The sequence below is a fragment of the Carettochelys insculpta genome, chromosome 1 (genome assembly GCF_033958435.1).
Source record: "Carettochelys insculpta isolate YL-2023 chromosome 1, ASM3395843v1, whole genome shotgun sequence".
Lineage (NCBI taxonomy): Eukaryota > Metazoa > Chordata > Testudines > Carettochelyidae > Carettochelys > Carettochelys insculpta.
In genome coordinates, this window is record NC_134137.1 from 302,110,178 (window position 1) to 302,130,196 (window position 20,019).

Genomic DNA, 20,019 nt, shown 5'->3' on the forward strand with positions numbered 1-20,019 from the left:
GCCTCGGGTCAAAAGGGGTAGGGCTGCAGGCTACACAGAGAGACAGAGTGTGTGAGTGTGAAAGAGACACACTGTGACACAGACTGAGTGTGTGCTGCTGTATTCATGTGACAGTGACTATGTGTGTCACATAGCCAGTATGTGTGACAATAACTGTATGTGCGCTGGCTGCAGGATAAGCTTTTGCAAGAAGCCACCCCTGCTTCTTTAAGGGAAAGATACTGTCTCCCACCTCTTCTGTTCTGCACTCCTGAGTCACTTACTATCCATGCTTCAGATTGAAGCAGCTCCACCGTGTCTCCCTTTCACTGATCCCTGCTCTGCAGAGATGGGGCACAGGGGCAGAATAACACTGATTTCAGTACTTCTATCCTCCACTCCCTCCCTCCCTCCACAGCTAGCAGGAGAATCCTAGGAGCAGCTGGACTGCAGACAGGACAAGGTGGTTGAAGGGACAGCTGAACACATGCAGCTGGCTGTAAGTATGCATCCACTGCTAATCAGCTGGATGGGCCAGAGAGAAATGCTTAGCAGGCTGGATCTGGCGCCCATGCCTGATTTTACCCACCCCTTGCCTGGAACAGTGAAATGTTGTTCCGAGACCAGGGCCCCTTGTTTATAGTGGTTTATGTCTAGAAACAGTACACCCTGCAAAGATGGACAACAAGTTTCCTTCATCATATATCATTGCTCTGAATATCAGCCTGCAATGATGTGTCCCATGAGGTATCCCTATTTCACCTTAAAAAAACTTCACCCCCAGGACAACATATAGCTTCTATCAGCCAAGGTATTGAGAATTTGAATGCTGTTACACTCAGTTTTCTGTGGATAAATAATTTGTTTTATATTACAAAAACATATTTATGTCCATTGAAATTCTAATCTTCAAAATAAAAGCACCGTGCTAACATTGTTCTAGGTCCTAGGATTTTACTATCTTTAAAAAATACCTACTAAAAGCTCTAGAGAATCCTTATTCAAACTGTTTTCTATCTCTTCCCTAGATAATTTACATAGAAAAACACAGAAAAGAGAATATGAGAGGGCATCACAAGAACTTGTAGTAGCTGTTGTCTTTTATTTATTTTAACAGTAATAAAATTCGTTACTTAAATGAGTGAGCTTTAGATCACGGTCCAAATGTACACCCTTTCCAATAAGGGTGAAAGTGAGGAGTCCATTTGGGGTCTGATCCAAGTCTTCTGATAAAAGCAATAGTCTTTTCAGTGTATGTACATGCTGTGACAGTTTTCCCACATACCTCTGCTAGCACACCTCATGCTTGGTATGCAAATACTGCAAAATAGGCACGAGTACTGGCACTATACTTTACAATTGCCTGACACTTCTCATTACGAGATCCTATTTTCAGTTTCTTAGAGTCTTAACAAACTTTAACCATTTCATATGAAATTTTATGTGCCAAGTGTCTATCTCACATGGATATATTTTCATTTCAGCTGGAAAAAGATGAGCAATTTCCAAGTACAGGGTTAAGGCAAAATGCATTGATATGCCCATGTTAAAAAATTCTGGTAATCTTTTTCAAAATAGTGTAAGTACCCTCGCTTCAGATTAATATAGACTACAAATTCTAGACAGCCTGTGCGTCAGGAATGTGCCTTTGGCTATGCCACTTAAAAACTGTCCAAGGCACAAACCTATGAAAACAATCACAAGGTGCCCAGGCTCACTTGTGACTTTCTGCAGCTTCAGAGTTAAAAATCTCATAAAAATTTATTTACATTATGCATGCTTTAGCCTCTGACAGCTCTTAGTGATGACTGTGCATGTGCCATGCCATGTAACATTACTCTCCAGTCCAGCACTCTGGGAGCTCAGAAGGACTTCCTTTGTACAGGCCTCTCCCAGCTGCTCTGGGGTGAGGCCAGGCACTGGAACTGACAGCAGAGAAACTCAATTTTGTGCTCCCAATGATTTCCTTTTCTGTCACTCAGGCAGTGTAGAGTAGGAACACAGTTGATTCAACTGCAAAAGGGACAAAAGCTGGACTAAGGGGGACTAAGAGTCCGGTAAGACTAGGACCTCTGAGGAACAGGGTAACTGTGACAGGAAAATAGAAGTTGGGAGGCTGTAACTAATGGAGCAAAGAGACTGGGAGGACTGGAATTAGCAGGACAAAGACACTGGCAATGAAAAGACAGATCAGAAAAGGGGAACTGGAAGTGACCGGGCAAGAGAAATGAGTCCAGATAGCCACAGACAAAAGTCCAGGACAAGGAAGTTGAAGTGGGGAATAGACAGGCGTGGGAGCATGACAGGTTGGTGGGGATGGGACAGAAGGGATCAAGGATGATGAAAGTGGAGTGAAAGTGGAGAGGAAAGTCTGTGTCCTCTAAGGAACACCTTCTTCCGGTGCACAGAATGGAACACAAGACTCTTGAGCCACAGCATTTCTCCGCTCTTAGCATGTAGGTAGTCCACCGTGTTCAACGATGACATCTTGAGCTTGCACAGGTTCATCGGTTGTGGACTCGCATGTGGCTGAGGAGTCCAAGCTTTGAATGGCATGGTCGCTCACAGTGGGGGCAAGGGAATTGTCCTGGCTCTTTTGGTGACGCTGCTGCTGTTGCTTTCTTCCTCTCACGAGCATCAATGAAGCATACGCAACGCTGCTCTTCAAAGTTGTCATACTCATGTCATATGAGAGCATACCAGCCTGTTCAGTCTTTTGCATGCTGCTTTACCTGGTCTGCTTTCAAACCAGCATGGGCAATGGTGGCCTTCACTCAGTCTTTATATCTCTTGCAAGGCCTACATTGATTCCTTTTGCCCTGGGAGAGTTCACAGTAGAGGAGTTGCTTAGGGATTCTTCACTCCTCCATTCATATGATGTGCCCTGTCCAGCGAAGCTGGGCTTTCAGAATCGTGGCTTCGGTGCTCGTGGTTCCTGCTCTGTCCAGGACTTCCAGGTTGGTAACTCTGTCCTGCCATCGAATGTGCAGTATTGACCTCAGACTGTGTGTGTGGAAGCGCTCCAGCAGTTTTATACATTTTCTGTACAAGGTCCAGGTTTCACAGCCATACAGGAGACTGGTCAGGACTACAGCCTTGTACAAATACCACCTAGCAAATACCTATGAAAACCACTAGCAAAGTGTGTATCTCATCCCCATCTAGTTCTGGTGCACATAGAGGATGATAACCTACTATTGCTATCAGTTACTCAATTAGCTCAAGTGGCAAAAAGGTCTGAGCTGAACACTGAAAGGTTGCAACTTTGCTCATGTAGAGGTGGGTGTCAGTATAATGCCACATGATGGATTTTCTGTTTCTTCCATTTTCTTTACTGAAATTGAGGAAATTACACTTAAAGAACACTTTAAAAAACATAATTAAGGTTGCAAATGTTAAGCAGTCAAAAGTTAGGAAGCACCATAATTAAGGTGGCCTGTGAACATACCCCACTGTGGCTGTGCATTATGATACAGTACTTAATTACATGTATACATATTACGTTCCCATAGGACCTCTGCCTCATTTAGTGCACATGCTGGACTTGCTTTGCGGATGAATCAAGCTTGCATAATAAAGGAAAGTGCTGTTCATAGATTTTCTGCTTTACTTGTGTCAGAGTTTGGAAGACGTGTACAGAATAAGACTGGGGACTACAGGAAAAGAAAGGACAATCATTGTTAAGATGCTGAGTACTGCCCTAGAGAACAGGATTCTCTCCCACAAAGTTCCTGTGTGATGCAAGGCAAGTCACCTAATCAAAAATTCACTGATCATCATTACCTGGTCCTCATTGTCTGGGTCTCAACTAGATACCCTGAGGTCTGATTTGCAGAACTGTTTAGCATTCATATCTGTAAATGAAGTTAATATGAGTTGTGCTTTTAACATATGAAATGCTATACAAGGCTAAGCATGCTGAAAAAATCAGGTCCTTTACACTCAAACAATGTCAATACATCTGAGTTTAATCTATGTCTCAGGTCCTCATCTGTAACATGGAGACTATGCCACCTCTTTACCTCACAGAGTCATTGCGAAGGTCATCTGTTTGGGAAGAACTCACAAACTACATAATGATAAGAATCAAAGAAAAACCTTTGAGGAATTTAATAATTCTGACTTCAAAGCAAAGTTTGAATGATGTGTGGAAAACAAGGCATGTTATCACACTAAACAATAAGGAGAAACGAAAAATTGATGGCTGCCCATTCACTGGGCACCATATAGTCTGTGCACTGAATGAGGTAGGGTTCCTGTGGGGGGGAAGTGATCGTGAAATTAAGGAATATATGTAAATTAAGGATACAATTTCGTTAAGAGGTCACAGAAGTTATGACTTCTGTGACTTTATTGGACTTTGGTGACTTCAGCTGACCACAGTTATAGCCAGGGCTGTGCCCTACTCCACCTCCCGTCACACACCTGGTGCTATATCCTCCCTCCAGGGCTGCATCAAGGGATAGCACCAGAACTTTGTGCCTCTGCCCACACCTGTGCCAGGGCTGTGTTTGCCCTCTTCTCACTGCCACTCCGGTTGTGCCCATCCTCTGTGGTAGTGAGACTCAGGCTGTCAGTCACCCCAGCGCCCGGGCTCTCAGTCCGTTCTATGGAGCTCCAGCAGTCACTCCATTCCCAGCCGTCCCTCCCTGTTTATTTTAAGTAAAAGTCACACACTGGTCCAGGCTCTTGCAAATTTTTGTTTAGTGCCCACCATCTTTTACTAAAAATAACTTTGACAAAATCTTAACTTTGACCACAGGTTGTACAAGAAAGTCAAATTAAGGTTTTCCAGGTGACCTCAATTATGGCATTTTGTAACTTGTGAGTGCTTACCTTTGCAAATTATTTTAAAAAAATAAAACTTCCTTTAATGTAATATGTTTTGTGTATAATTAAATATAGATTCCAATAGTATTCCTCATGAGAAGTTTATTACAAATGGACACAAACAAACATGCTAAGCAGAAATAGGTACCTCACCTTCTTGACAGTTCCAGGATAAAGTGTTTATTTTCAAGATTTTATGCACACACTCTTTTCCCATGCTCATTATCAGACACTAATGTTCACGCAACACTTTGAAAATGCAGCGTGCTGTATAAACATTATTTATCATCACTAGAAAGTTATATTATAAAAATAAATTGTTATTGTTTTATTACAAACTGAATAGTAAACAGCACAAGCACCACAGTAGGAGGCAGCATACGTGTACTGGTTGGCACACAGGTGACTAATAAGTCTAGAGCCTACTTTATAATATAATAATAATAATATTAGTTGCAAAAAATAGAATTTTGAACAAATCCACAAAATTCAAGAGGCAAAACCTTTACAGAAAAACTTCAATTATTTGTTATAATGTTGTTCTCTTAGATGCCATACACAAACACCTGATTTAATAAAGGCCAGATTTTGCTACTTTTCCCTCACCCTGAACAGTACCTTACTTTGGACTCAAATGCCATGAGTTCTGAGTCAAAAGTAACAGTTGTGCTACGCCTGGAGTTTACTGTAAGGCAGACTGTAAATCTGAAATTTATAATCTGGCTATATACGACAGCAGGGTTTGAACTGGGGTGTGGGGTGGGGGTGGCCCAGGGGTGGTGAAGCTGGAGACGCGTGGCTGTGAAGAAGCAAGAGGAGCATGGGGTGGTGAATCTGCCAAGTGCAGGGTGAAGAAGCTGCAAAGCGCAGGGTGAAGGTACAGGAGAGCAAGGTGGTGAAGCTGCAAAGCACAGGGTGGTGAAGAAGCTGTAAGAGCACGTGGTGGTGAAGAAGCTAAGGACTTGCAGGGCTGAGTACAGTACATTAGTATTTATAGTGTAACACGTGATGTAGTGTAGTAAATAATACAGTATCAAAATAGTGTATCACATATACACCAGTGAAATTAGAATGTCTAAGGGCATCTTTATGGTAACGTCCAATAGTCTGGAAAATTTGGTAATTCAGCACCTGTCCGGTCCCAGACGTGCCAGATTAAAGGAATTTTACTGTATTCCGATACAGATCATTCTCCTTACTGAACTGCAACTCACAATCTGTAAGCCATCCTTAGTTCCTTGTTTAATCATACAAGTCATGCCACAATTTGATCCACTGAAAGCAGACCCATTCATTTCAATAGCTTTACTTGTGAAGCAAGGCACTCCAAAGACATAACTGCAGGTGGCAATACATGGCGCTAAAAAGAATAAACATTCTGACAGGCTATAACCCAACTATCCATGTTTAAATTGTTTCAGTACCTGTTCTTACATTTTTATTCTTCTAATTAAAAAGTAAATAGTTCTTTTTCCATTATATAAATGAATTTGCTTGTTTTGCATTATTGAGGTAAATCAGTACTTATAATTTGTAAATAACAAAACAAGTCTGAAACAAAAAAATAGGAACACAGAGAAATGCTGAATTGATGTAAGGAAAAATACCAAAGGTTCATTAAACCTTGTACCTTGCACTGTTTTGTTTTTTTACAATAAGAAAGGCAAATTAGATTTGAGCATTCTGAAATCACAGAAGAGAAATAAAAACTCTTGATAACACCTTCTTATTAAACAGGACAGTGTAACAACAGGGTGAAGAAGTAATCAAACACTTATTTGCAATGTAATGGATGCCTTCTTTACTTCAAAGCTTGGGGAACTTTAATGGAGCTGGATACCTAAGCATAGACATTTTTTCTCCTGGGAAGATGTGCTGGGAGTGTTGACAAAGAGAAACAGTCACAGTTCGAGCTGTTCCAGAACTAATATGTTTATACTACCTAAAATCTGTAGCTATTGTGTAATTAACTATGCCCAGCATGAAAATAATTTTGAACACAGCTAGAGCAGTCAATCCTTTTGTTTGGTATCCTTCTGTTCTGTAAAATGTCGATAAATTCTTACTTTAGTTTAATATTAACTAACTCAGTTTTATCATTAAAATGAAGTAGTCATAACAGCTGCTAGAACAAAAATAGCACTCTGTACTCAAGGGATGAACAGGAAGATGAAAGAGAGATTGGCTTGGGCATGAAGAACATCTAGACCTTCCTTTCTGAGAAATGCCCCAGAAGGATTAGTGGTACCAAAAGTGGGTCAAGCATTTCATATGACCAGGAATCTGTGAACAGCATGCATGCAGACACTCTTTAAAGATCACTTTAATCATTCCTCTGTGATAAGAATGAAAATATAAATAAATGCAGTGATCAATAGAGATCCAGCTATAAATGAGAGATTATGTCAGTTTGTCAGACTGAGTGCTAGCACACATTACACCATAAATCTACTAGTACAACGTTTACTTTCACTATGCAATTGCTCTATAACAGCTCTCATATTTTATAAAGTAGACTTTTATATTAAAAATCAAATGTAGTTTTCCTATACTTTTTAAAAAGTTCCTACAGTTTTTTCTTTCTTCCAATTTAAACCTCTTTGGCTATGTCTACACTAGCCAAAAACTTCAAAATTGCCATGCAAACGGCCATTTTGAAGTTTACTAATGAAGCGCTGAAATACATATTCAGCGCTTCATTAGCATGCGGGCGGCCACGGCGCTTCGAAATTGATGTGGCTCGCCACCTCGCGGCTCGTCCCGATGGGGCTCCTTCTCGAAAGGACCCCGCCTACTTCAAAGTCCCCTTATTCCCATCTGCTCATAGGAATACGGGGACTTCAGCGTAGCCGGGGTCCTTTCGAAAAGGAGCCCCATCTGGACCAGCTGCGCGGTGGCGAGCCGCGTCAATTTCGAAGCGCCACAGCCGCCCGCATGCTAATGAAGTGCTGAATATGTATTTCAGTGCTTCATTAGTAAACTTCAAAATGGCCATTTGCATGGCCATTTCGAAGTTTTTGGCTAGTGTAGACACGGCCTTTCTGTAACAAAAGCCCCACCGAAAAAGCAAAATCAACCCCCCCACAAATAACACACCACAAGCCAGTAAGCAAACAAACAAAGAAAGCAGCATGATGTTTATTTCAAGGAGTGAAACTATATGCCCTTGTTTATACTTCTTATCAACAATAACAACTAAAAATAAGAAAAAATTAAAGTATAGGTTTATTCATTTAACTTATTTTTAATTTTCTGGGACTGCACACGCAATTCCATGACATGCGCACAAATCCACAAAATAAATATAGCCAACAGCAATGAAAAATGCATAGCAATCCTTGATACAGAACAGACAACTCACTAATCTAGTGGTTCCCAAACTATGTTCCAGCAGAACAGTGGTACTCTGCAAGCTATTACCAAGTGTTCCACCAGTGAAATTGATTAATGGTGGTCTCTTTCCCATTATCAAGGGAAAAAAATAAATTTTGGGATGCAATTTGCTCAATTTTACACTTTTGCTCACCACTGGCCTAGAGCTACAGTAAATTGTGGCTCAACCCCCCGGCCCCACGCGGCTGTGGCTCAGCATCCCCAGCCCCAACTCAAACCTCCCAGCCCTGCATGCCCATGGCTCAACTCCCCAGCCCCGTCTCAAATCTCCCAGTCCCATGCACCTGTGGCTCAACCCCCCGACCTGGCCCCACACGCCCTTGGCTCAACCACCCCCCGGCCCCACAAACACACAGCTCACCACCCCCGACCCCTGCTCAAACCTCCCAGCCCCATGCACCCACGGCTCAATCCCCCAGTTCTACATGGCCATGGCTCAACCCCCACACCTGGCCCCACACGCCCTTGGCTCAACCACCCCCCGGCCCCACAAACACACAGCTCACCACCCCGACCCCTGCTCAAACCTCCCAGCCCCATGCACCCACGGCTCAATCCCCCAGTCCTACATGGCCATGGCTCAACCCCCACGGCCACAGCTCAAACCTCCTAGCCCTGCACACCCATAGTTCAAACCTTCTAGCCCTGGCTCAAACACCCTCCAGCCCCATGCAGAGGTGCCTCAACCCCCTGCTGTCCCAGCTCAAACTTGTCACCCCTGCACACCCACAGCTTAACCCCTTGGCCCTGGCTCAACCCCACGCAACCCCAGCTCAAACTTCCCTTTCCCACGCGCCTGCAGCTCAACACCCCCTGACCCCGGCTCAACACTCTGCCCCCTCTGCAGCCCTAACCCACACCAGGCTTAATCTCCCTGCCCCCCTCCCATGACCCAAACCCACCGCCAGGCTTAACCCTCCCCAACTGCCCCACTCAACCCCAGGACTTACATTTCAAAAGGAGCTCCACGTGCTCCTGCTGCTTCTCCAGCAACACAATGGCAGCAGCAGCTTGAGAAAAAAGGTAGCAGAAGGCAGTTCCACTGCGTTCCACCGGAAAAAAAGCCTGCCAACTTACGTGAAATTTGCATAACCTGGGGGACTAATGTACTTAACAAAATAGGCCCTACATTAAACAGAAATCGTGAAAGCACTGGATGTCATCCATACCAGTCTCCTCCTAACAGACTACTAACGTCATTTCCTGTAAATAAAGCCGCTAAATGTAAACTGAGGCAGAGGCTGGAAGGTTTTGCAAAAAGTCACTATTACTCGTGTGTGTGACATGTGCTCACATTTTCACTAATTTAACAATTTTCAACAAATTAAAGCTGTTAAAGTTGGAAAAGTTACATTAAATATTATTTAAATTCAGTGGATTGCTGTCTGAAAACTGGGTTGCTAACAAGAGATTGTGGTGTTGCCACTACTGAGTCCTCAAACAACTTGCAACAAGAAAATGCACATGGTGACATTGACTTTGTAAGTATAGCAACAGGGTACAGAGCCAACAATTACCCGTCCACAAGTATTGATGTGAGCAACAATCTGAGTTTCGGTGTTGAAAATGAAATGCCAGTGCCAAACAAATCACCAGAAACGCTAGAGCTAGATGGTAGAAGACAGTCTGTTAAAAGATGGTACGATGAAAGCTCTCTCTCTTTTGGCTTTACATGAACAGGATCTGAGGATTGTCCTGATGCCCTTTGTGTTATATGCAAGAAAATTCTGCAAATCAGCTCGCTTGTACCAACCAAAATAAAGAGACACCTTTGGAATAAACATGCAGATTTGGCTGGCAAAGATGTGTCCTTCTTTGCTGCTTAGCACAACGTGCTGAGAAAAAATGCAAGGATTTAAGCACACAAAAGCTACATTAAATGATAAGTTACTGGAAGCATCATATCTACTGAGCAGGAGAACAGCAATAGCAGGCGAAGCTCACACCATTGCAGGAAGTCTTATAAAGTTTTGTATTTTGGATGTTGTGGGTGTAGCGTGGAGTGGAGCAGCTGCAAACAAAATCAAAAGTGTTCCTCTGTCGAACAACATGGCGGAGCACTGTACTGATGATGTGGCAAATGATACACAATTAGTGTTATGTTCTCAATTAAGAAGCTGTGATTTCTTTTGTCCTTAGCTCGATGAATCAACAGATGTATCAGGGTTTGGCAGTTCTCTTAGCAGTTTTTTGCTATTTACGTGATGGCGAAGTTAAGGAGGATTTGCTTTTATGTAAGTGCCTCTCCACCACAACAACCGGCAAAGAAATGTTTGATGTTTTGGACAAATATTTCAATGAAAAGGAGATCTCTTGGCAGAAATGTGCAGATGTGTACACGGATGGAGCCAAAAGCATGACTGGCTCAATTAAGGGCATCACGGCGCAGATAAAACACCCACAGTGTACTAGCTCCCATTGCATTATTCACTGCTAGCAACTTGTGATGAAACAAATGCCTCAACGTCTAGCTGATGTGTTGGATGAAGCTGTTGAGATAGTAAATTTCATAAAAGCTACGTCTCTGAACGCTAGATTGCTTTTGAAAATGTGTGAAGATATGGGAAGCCTACACACTTTATTGTTGTTACACACAGCTGTATGTTGGCTGAGCCAAGGAAAAGTACTCATCAGGGTGTTTGAGTTAAGAAATGAATTAATGGTTGTAGTGGGGCGGGATGGCCACCCCACTACCTGGAAGGGGAGGACCTCTTCAGGCAGCCAATTTGTCTAGAGCCTGGTCCCTCCCAGCCACCTGACCGGAAGTCAGGAGGTGGGGCCAGGCTTAACAAAGCCTAGGCTGAGGACTCAGATGGTGCTGAGCCTCCAGAGTGGCCAGAGGATGGCTCTGTGTTCCCTGCCTGGCAGCCTGAGACTCTTCTGGGGGCCAGCCTCCAGAGGAACCAGAGGATAGCTCTGGGTTCCCAGCCTGGGAGATGGAGGACCTGCTGAGGGAGGCTGAGGCCTGGATTGGGCCACCTGGGCCCCTGCCAGTCCTGACAACCTGGGGCCCCCAGCAGAACCATCCTGGATTAGACCAGCTGGGCCCAGAGGACTGACCACAGTAACCGCCGCAGACTGTTCCCTGAGTCAGCCTGAGGTGGTTGGAGAACTGGCTCAGCCTGCACCCCAAGCCAACCTGAGGATGCACAGCTGAGAGAGGCCATGCCGGTCTGGATTGGGCCACCCAGACCCCAGCTGGATCTGATACCCTGTGAGCCCTGAGATGTTGGTGTACTTTGGGTATGTGCTAGGGGGAAGACCAGGAGCGGACCAGCGGGTAGAACAGACCATTAAAGGTCCTTGGGCAGCGTGTTGCAGTCTGGATTTCACGCAGACCCACACAGCAGGCTGTACTGCTGCGACCAGGGCCCCTGGGCCCGGACACAGTGGAGCAGGTGGGCCCATGTCCCACCTGCCACCCCCTTGTCGGGTGGCAGTTTCCCCCACCTCTGCCAGCATGGGTACAGAGTTGTATTTGTTTGCTGCCCCACCCTGAGCTAGGGCCTGGGCTGCTGTGAAACTGTTGCTTGCTGCCCTACCCTGAGTTAAGGCCTCGGCTCCTTTGACTGTGATAGTGTTGCCCTGCCCTGCACCAAGGCCTGAGTTCCCATCGATGTGTGCTGCCCTGCCCTGAGCTAGGACCGAAGGCCACCTGAAGATTGTTTGCTGCCCTGCCTTGCTCCAGGGCGAGGGCTCTTCTGTGTTTTTGTTGCCCCGCCTTGCTCCAGGGCTTGGGCTTTACTGGGCTTACCACTCTGTCCTGAGATAGGGCCAGGGGTGCCAAAGACTGTGGGCCTGATGTTGCCTGGACCTAGGGCTAGGCCCAGACTTTTGAGCTAATTTCCCCCAGCACCTGCCTGAGATAAGGCAGGGGGCTTGAACTGTTGCCTTTCATCCACCAAAGTCAAGGTGGGACCCCCCAAATGAGTGACTGGGGGGGTCCTGTGGGATTCATGGCAGGGGAGTGGGACCGCCAGCCACTGACACAGAAGGGCAGAAGCCCTTCCAGGAGCCTGAAGCGGCTACAATGGTGTTTTTTTGAGACCAACGCATATGATTTGTTTTATAACTGCATGACGCTATCTGCCTTCAACAGCTTGCATATTTGATAGATATGTTTACTAAAATGAATGAACTAAACCTGAGTATTCAAGGCAAAGATGCTACTGTTTTTTCTGCTCGCAACAAAATCTCAGCAACAAAAAGAGAGCTTGAATTCTGGTGTTCAAGTGTAGAAAAGGATCAATGTAGTTGCTTTCCCACCACAGAAAACTTCCTCTCTAAGTGTAATCTCAAGACTGATGGTACAGTGAAGAAAAATATAATGCTCAGCTTCCGAGGACTCCAGGTCACTTTTGATGAGTATTTTCCTCCTGAAACTGATGAGCGTGACTGAATTAGCAATCCATTTAATAGCATAACACCTGATGTCAGTAGTAAAGACATGGAGCAGCATTTTGATCTCAGGTGTACTGGGGATTTAAAGTTTGAATTTTTCAGTGACTCTCTTATGAAATTCTGCTTTAAAGTGCAGCGTGAGTTCTCAGATATCGCTGGGCATGCGCTCCTGAAAATCTTGCCTTTCACTACCACTTATCTTTGTGAAACCAAGTTTTCAGGTACATCACCTCAAAAACAAAGTACAAAAATAAACTGGATGCAGAGAATGAAATGCAGATTCAGTTGTCAGATATCACACCTGATATCAGTTGTCTTTGTTCATCCCGTGAAGATCATCCATCACATTAAATGAATTAAGTACGCTGATTTTATTTATGTTTTATCTGTCGTTCCAGCTATATTCGTTTTGTTAATGCCTGGTTTCATTATTATTTGTTGAGTTGCATTTACAATAATTATAATCAACATTACTATGAAATATTATTCATTAGTAATGTTCCTCATAGTTAGCATGATGTAAAAAGATGAAGTGTTTCATGGAGAGCACCATGATGTCCAAGTGTTCCACAACTGGAAGAAATTTGGGAACCACTGCACTAATCTATTAGGAGACTCAGATTAAAGGCGGAGGGGAGTCAACAACCAAAGCTATAGACCAGCAACTGTTGGGAGAATGACAGAGATTGAGTCTTAAATCTCAGACTAAAGAGGGATTTCTCTACTAGCCATCACTGATGCCCGGAGGAAAAAAAAGCAATGCTAATTTTCCAATTGGGTAGGGAGCTCCCATTTTGTTTCACAGACACAATGATGCTTTATGGTACAGCATTGTTGTTACTACTTTTTACTGTAAAACTTTTGAAAATTCCAATCCAATATATTATACAGAGAGATTTATAAATATATTCGCTTAGCTTACAGTTCAGTTTTTGCAGACTAACCAGCATCCAGGAAATTTCTTTTTAGCATTTTTATAAACCTGGCATATACAATTATGAGCTATAAAAACAAGGTTTCATGAATATAGCCCTTTTTAACCATTACTACATTTTTTGGAAAAGGGTGTGTTGGTCTCACAGCAATCAAAAAAAATCCTTTTCCAACACAATGTAGTTCTCTAATTCATTAACAAAAATTACCTACACACTTTTTAAAATATAGACTTTAAAGTCACCAGGCTAGATATTAAATTAATAACAAAAAGATATGAATGAACTTTCATCTATGTAATATATACAGGGTTCACTTGATGTGAACTTTCATATAGTTTAGTTACAGAGATTAGATTTAATTCATATCTGTTTCACACAAACACACATGCTGAAAACATATTTTGGTTTCTGAGTTATTCCTTCCTCAACATCTGGTTAGGTAGATGTATTCCTAAGAGGATGTTATCTGTTAAATATATTGGTTTCTAACATCAAAAATAAAACTAAGGCTTTATCTTTTTTCCCTCCCCACACCCAACACAAATAATAGCATAGTCTTGGAAAATATTTCACTGTAATGAATTTATGAGAACAAAAACCTCTGATAATTATGGATGTGTGCATATCTTTAATGGTCTGTATTATCTTAAACCAGGAGTAAGTGACTGAAATATATTTGTTTTTTCTACTTAGACAATTCAGCTGCTGATGGAGTTTAGAAGAAATATTTGTATTTAATCTGATGTGGTTAGAACAATTGCAAGTTATTTATAAACAAATCAGGTATATATAGATTGTCCGTTTATATTCAAAGACCTATGTTATATAGGTAAGTCTGCCTTATTTCACAGTAATATGTGAAAACTGTAAATTATTCCAATGTATTGGAAATATATGCAATGAACTTATTAGATTATTGGTAAAATAATCTTGTCCTTATTTTGCCAATTTTACCCTTACACAGAAATTGTTAAATGGATCCCACTATTCATTTCTTCATCCTTCTTACCTGATCAGGCAAAAATATTTGGGGAAAAAATCTTTTTTATGATATAGGAATACCAAAATACATTATTCCCCTTGATATCTGCTTATGTATTGTTAAAAGATATGTTCACAAGTATATGTTGCAAAAAAAGCACCAACAGACTAATTTTACTTAACTTCACTGAATTCCATTGTATCACTAAAGAATATGTGGCAGGACAGCAAACACAAATATTTAGGTCACCATATTAGCATCTTAGCATTAGATAATATTAGCATCTTATCTCCTTTACACAGAATTCTAACTATTTAAATTGTTGTTTAACTATTAAAATTGTTGACAGCAAGCAGGGTGCAGAGCCATCTGTCCCTCCCCCGCAGAATCTCAGAAGCTGTTGCTGGACATACCAGACACTTTCAGGAGTGGCAAAGGGCTAGGGCAGAGGATGAGCCTGCCTTAGCCTCACTGTGCCACCACCTGGGAGCCACCTAAGGTAAACTGTGCTTAAACAGAGCTCGCACCCTGAACCACTGCCAGCCCTGAAGTCTTCCTGTACCCAAACTCCCCCCCAGATCCTGCATCCTGAACCCACTCCTGCATCCAAACCCCCTGCCCCAGGCTCATTCTGGAGACCCTCCCACACTCTGAATGCCTTGGCCCAAGGCCAGTAACTAGACTCCCCTCCAGTCCCAGCCTGGTGAAAGTAAGTGAGGAAGGGGGAGGGAAGAGGAATGGAATGAGCAGGGTGGCCTTCAGAAAAGGGGCAGGGTGGAGCAGGAGGCAGGGCAAGGGGATTTGGTTTGAGGGAGATTCTGGATTGCACTTAAATTCAAAAAGTGATCTTGCGCTCATAAAGATTGGAGACCACTGATCTAATGCTGCAGTCACCTAAAACACTGCTAGATAAATGAGAAGCAACTTGGCAAATGTCCAAACTCAGATGCAGGAAAAACAGAGCAGGTATTCTCTGTCTAAAACTGGACCTGGATTCATGTAAGATGCATGAAATGAGGGTTACAACCTTTCTAGGCTCATTATTTAAAAATGTGATCTATATAAAAATGGGAATGTTTGTGAAAATCAGTTAATGCAACACACACTCCTATATTAAGCAATATACAGATTAAAACTCCTTTATCCAGCACTCTCTCGTCCAGCAATATCCCTCATCCGACAGGACAACGGATGTTGCCGGAACAGAGAATAGTCATGGGACCCCAGCCAGGATAACCCTGGCAGCGCAGGGACAGGAAGTCTGCTGGAGTACAGAGCCCCACCAGCAGCCCCAGCTGGGAGGACACTGGCCCGGGCCCTGCCAGCAGTCCTGCAATCTGCAGGGGACTTCTGTCACATGCAGGGAGCTTGGCAGCCCTGCCCCCACCAGGCAGGTGGCCTGACCTCTACTTGTCCAGCAAATCCCCTTATCAGCGACCATACAGGTCCCAAGGGTGCTGGATGAGGGAGGTACAACCTGTATAAACAACAGAATCATACCTTTTGTCTTCATTTATTCTTGAGAGAAAATATGAACATTTTAATTACTGCACAATATAATTTCATGCCAGTTTTCAAAAATGGAACCTTTTGCTTTGCAAAAATATTTTGTTATCAATCTTTATTTGGTATAGAGAATCTATTTTGCTTAATCACTCTAAGGCCGTGTCTACACTAGCCCCAAACTTCAAAATGGCCACGCAAATAGCCATTTCGAAGTTTACTAATGAAGCGCTGAAATACATATTCAGCGCTTCATTAGCAAGCGGGTGGCTGCAGCACTTCGAAATTGATGTGCCTCGCCGCCACGCGGCTCGTCCCGACGGGGCTCCTTTTTGAAAGGATCCCGCCTACTTAAAAGTCCCCTTATTCCCATGACCTCATGGGAATAAGGTGACTTCAAAGTAGGTGGGATCCTTGCGAAAAGGAGCCCCGTCGGGACGAGCCGCGCGTCTGCAAGGCACGTCAATTTCGAAGTGCCGCGGCCGCCCGCATGCTAATGAAGCGCTGAATATGCATTTCAGCGCTTCGTTAGTAAACTTCGAAATGGCCATTTGCGTGGCCATTTCGAAGTTTGGGGCTAGTGCAGACGTAGCCTAAATGTTGCATTTATGTTTCATGTAGTGTAACCTTATTATAAGACAACTCAAAAAAAAAAAAAAAAAAGAAAAAAAAGTAGATTTTCTCCAAGCTGTTCATCTTGTATAATTTTGGGACTTTGAGTCAGACATGAACTTCTCATTAACTCTCAAGAGGTGAATGCCTTGCCAAATAGGAAAATGAACTTTATCCAGATTTGCAATAATGCATTTTGCATACATGACCTCAACGTCACATTCCATTGTGCACTGAAAGTATATCTATTCCCTGAACCAATACTTCTATACATTACAGTATTTTGTAAATCATAATCTTTTCTCCCCAAACTAAATAAGCATAGTCTTTTAAATCTCTCATAAATGAATAGCTACAATACACACTATCATTTTCATTTCTTTTCTCTCTCATTCTATATTTGTCCTGGGTTTAGAAATGATATAACCAGTACTTTACACATTCACATTTAAATGCACCATCTATTTAAATAAATGAATTGATATGTTTTCTGTTTTCTTCTTCATACATTTTATTCACTCAAAAAAAAACCCCAAAAACAAAACAAAACAAAAAATCCCTGCACACTGATACACATCTCACAGATATTTTCACATAAATACACAATGATGCCTGCCTGAATCTTGCACTTAAGAACTTAGCACTGGGCATGCCTATTTTAAATTGTTCCTTCAATGTCTTCACTGGATTTCCTCAACTAAATTCCACCTGCCCTTGGAATTCCGCATAGTTCTAATCTCAAATAATTTTGAATCATAAGCAGATATAATCACATAGCTATTTCTTTATCTTACAGATGGTCGATATGTGGAACAGCAGCACAGGTCTCAGTACCGATGACCAAGCTGCTCTTTTCCCCGCTACAAATCTATCTCGTCTACTTGGCTTTTCTCTCTCTCTCAGAGATGAAATTACTCATTGTTTTCTGATTCCTTCTCAGTTTCTCGGGTGTTTTCAACTACACATTTTTATGAGAGTGCCTTTTAGTTCAGAAAGGTAAATGTGTTGACATTATACATTTAGGCTACGTCTATATGAGAGGGCTTTTTTTTTTTTTTTTTTTTTTGATAAAAAAGGGCTTTTATCAGAAAAACTCGTGGAGCATTTACATGCAAAATATACTTTGTTGACAGTTTGTCGACAAAACCTGGCATATTTGCCAGCAGTGTTACACCTCTCCCTGTCCAGTTATAACACCTCTCTCAACAGTGTTTTGTTGAGAACACAGACATGTAGACACTTCAGGGCCCTTCTGCTGACAGACAGGGCTTTCAGTTCACTGACCAGCCCTGTCCGCAGAGTTTCTGGTCAGCCATTCTGTTGAGAGAGGGCTGGGCAGTCTGGCTGCTCTGTCGACAGAATGGCTTGCTCTGTCGATCCACTTTTATGTGTAGACGGAATCTGTAGACAGAAGTTTTACTGGGAAATCCCTTCTGTCACTTCTGCCAACTGATGCTTCTTGTGTTACATAAGCATAGTACATAAAAATTGGAAGATTGTAAATAATAAGTTAGTTATACAGCGCAATCCAGACCACAATGTAAGATAGGCACATTTCAATAATGTATGTTTTCATATAACTGAATGCAACTTCATACATGTAGGAATCAAGAATAAAGGGCATCCTAGATGATAAAAGATATTGGAAACCAGTGACTCAGAAAAAGACAATAGTGGTTATAGTAGGTAAACAAGTGACCATAACATTATAGTGCACACTGGTGGCTAACAGAGTGGCCACGTCTACACTAGCAAGATCTTTCAGAAAACACGGCCCTTTTTCGAAAGAGTATGTAGCGTATCTACATACAAAATGCTTTCATTCAATACAAAATCAAAAGAATGCAGCTCTTCTTCTGGAAGCACTCTTCTGCTCCCGGAAGCTTCTTTTGGAAAAAAAGCATATGTAGACGCTCTGAGGGAGCCCTTTGTTTGAAAGAGCAGTCCTTATGGCACTGGATTTTTCGATCCCTGGCCTGTTCTTTTGAAAGAGCGGAGGTTGTGTGGATGCTCTCTATTAAAAGAGAGAATCGATCTTTCGATCTGCTTTCTTGCGTGTGAATGCACCCTTTGAAAGAAGTTTTTTTGGAAGACATCTTCTGGAAGATCATCATTTGAAGGATTGCTGTAGTGTAGGCACAGCCAGTGAATGCTATCCTTAAATGTATCAGCAAGGGAATACTGAGAAGACATAAGAATGTTATTACCGTTATATATGGAATTAGTGAGACTATTATAGGAATAATATGTCCAGTTCTGGTTTGCCCTTTGAAGTGTCCACACTTCAAAAAGAATGTTGATGAAAAGGAAGTATTCAGAAAAAGCTACAAAAATAATTCCAGGTCTTGAAAACCTGTCTCACAGTGAGAAATTAAAGAAGCATGATCAATGTATCTTAAAGAGAAGGAAAATTAATAAGTGACTTGATCACAGACTAGGATCACAGTTCTGGGGAAGACTGCTGCCAGTAGAAGGCTCTATAATCTAGTATAGGAACTGAAACGAAATTTGGCTGGCTGGAAAAAAAAATTGAAAAAAAAAAAGCAAACAACTTTTTTACGCACACTGAGGGTAATTAAGAATAGTGACACCTAAGCAAGAAGAAAGAGGGAGATTCTCCATCACCTGAAGTCTTTGAATCAAACTTACATTTTTCAAAAGACATGCTTTAGCTCAGGGATCAGCAGCCATTCTGAGGTGAAGTACCAACATTTGACCTTTTGACTTCTATGGTCATAGTGCCGGTGATATTTTTTAAAGTCATTAATAAATAGCCCTACTTACAACAGCTTCATTAATAAATAAATTGAGATGCAGAGCTTTACTGTTTAGGAAGTGGTTGGCAGCATTAGGTGCTCTTTTGTGAACCCATAGGTTGTGTGGCTTTGAACAAGCTCCTGACTGCATTCAGGAGGAAGGGTGGGGCTGAGCTCCTGCTTTGTATACTGAGGATAATCGGCTCTAATGCCACTCTTGGCACCTATACCAGGGGTTGCTGACCCCTGCTCAAGCTTAGTTAGAAGTCCTGATTTTCATTAAGAAATTGCCAAGTGAAATTCTGTAACTTATGGTATGCTATGATTGATAGTCAGCTCATATTGGCCAATCAGGGTTTGAGAGCACTAAAGGAGTCATACAAAGCAGCTAATAGGAGAGAGCCGTGAGAAGCAGCCAGTCGGAGCCCAGCAGGCCCATACATAAAGGCTGCATCTACATTTGCATGCCTCTTTTGAAAGAGGCATGCAAATGAGGTGCAGATTTCCATGTCACCTCATTTGCATATTCTTTTGAAAGAGCTTTTTTTCAAAAGAAGAAAAGCAGTGTAGACGTGGCTCTTTTGAAAGTAAACCCCATCTTACAAAGAACCCTTCTTCCCATAAAAAA

General features: G+C 42.4%; 1 protein-coding gene across 2 annotated transcripts in view; it reads right to left on the bottom strand.

The window, feature by feature from the left end:
- Positions 1–20,019, bottom strand: part of METTL25 (methyltransferase like 25) — a 131,143-nt gene that overhangs the window by 109,076 nt on the left and 2,048 nt on the right. The window lies entirely within an intron of this gene.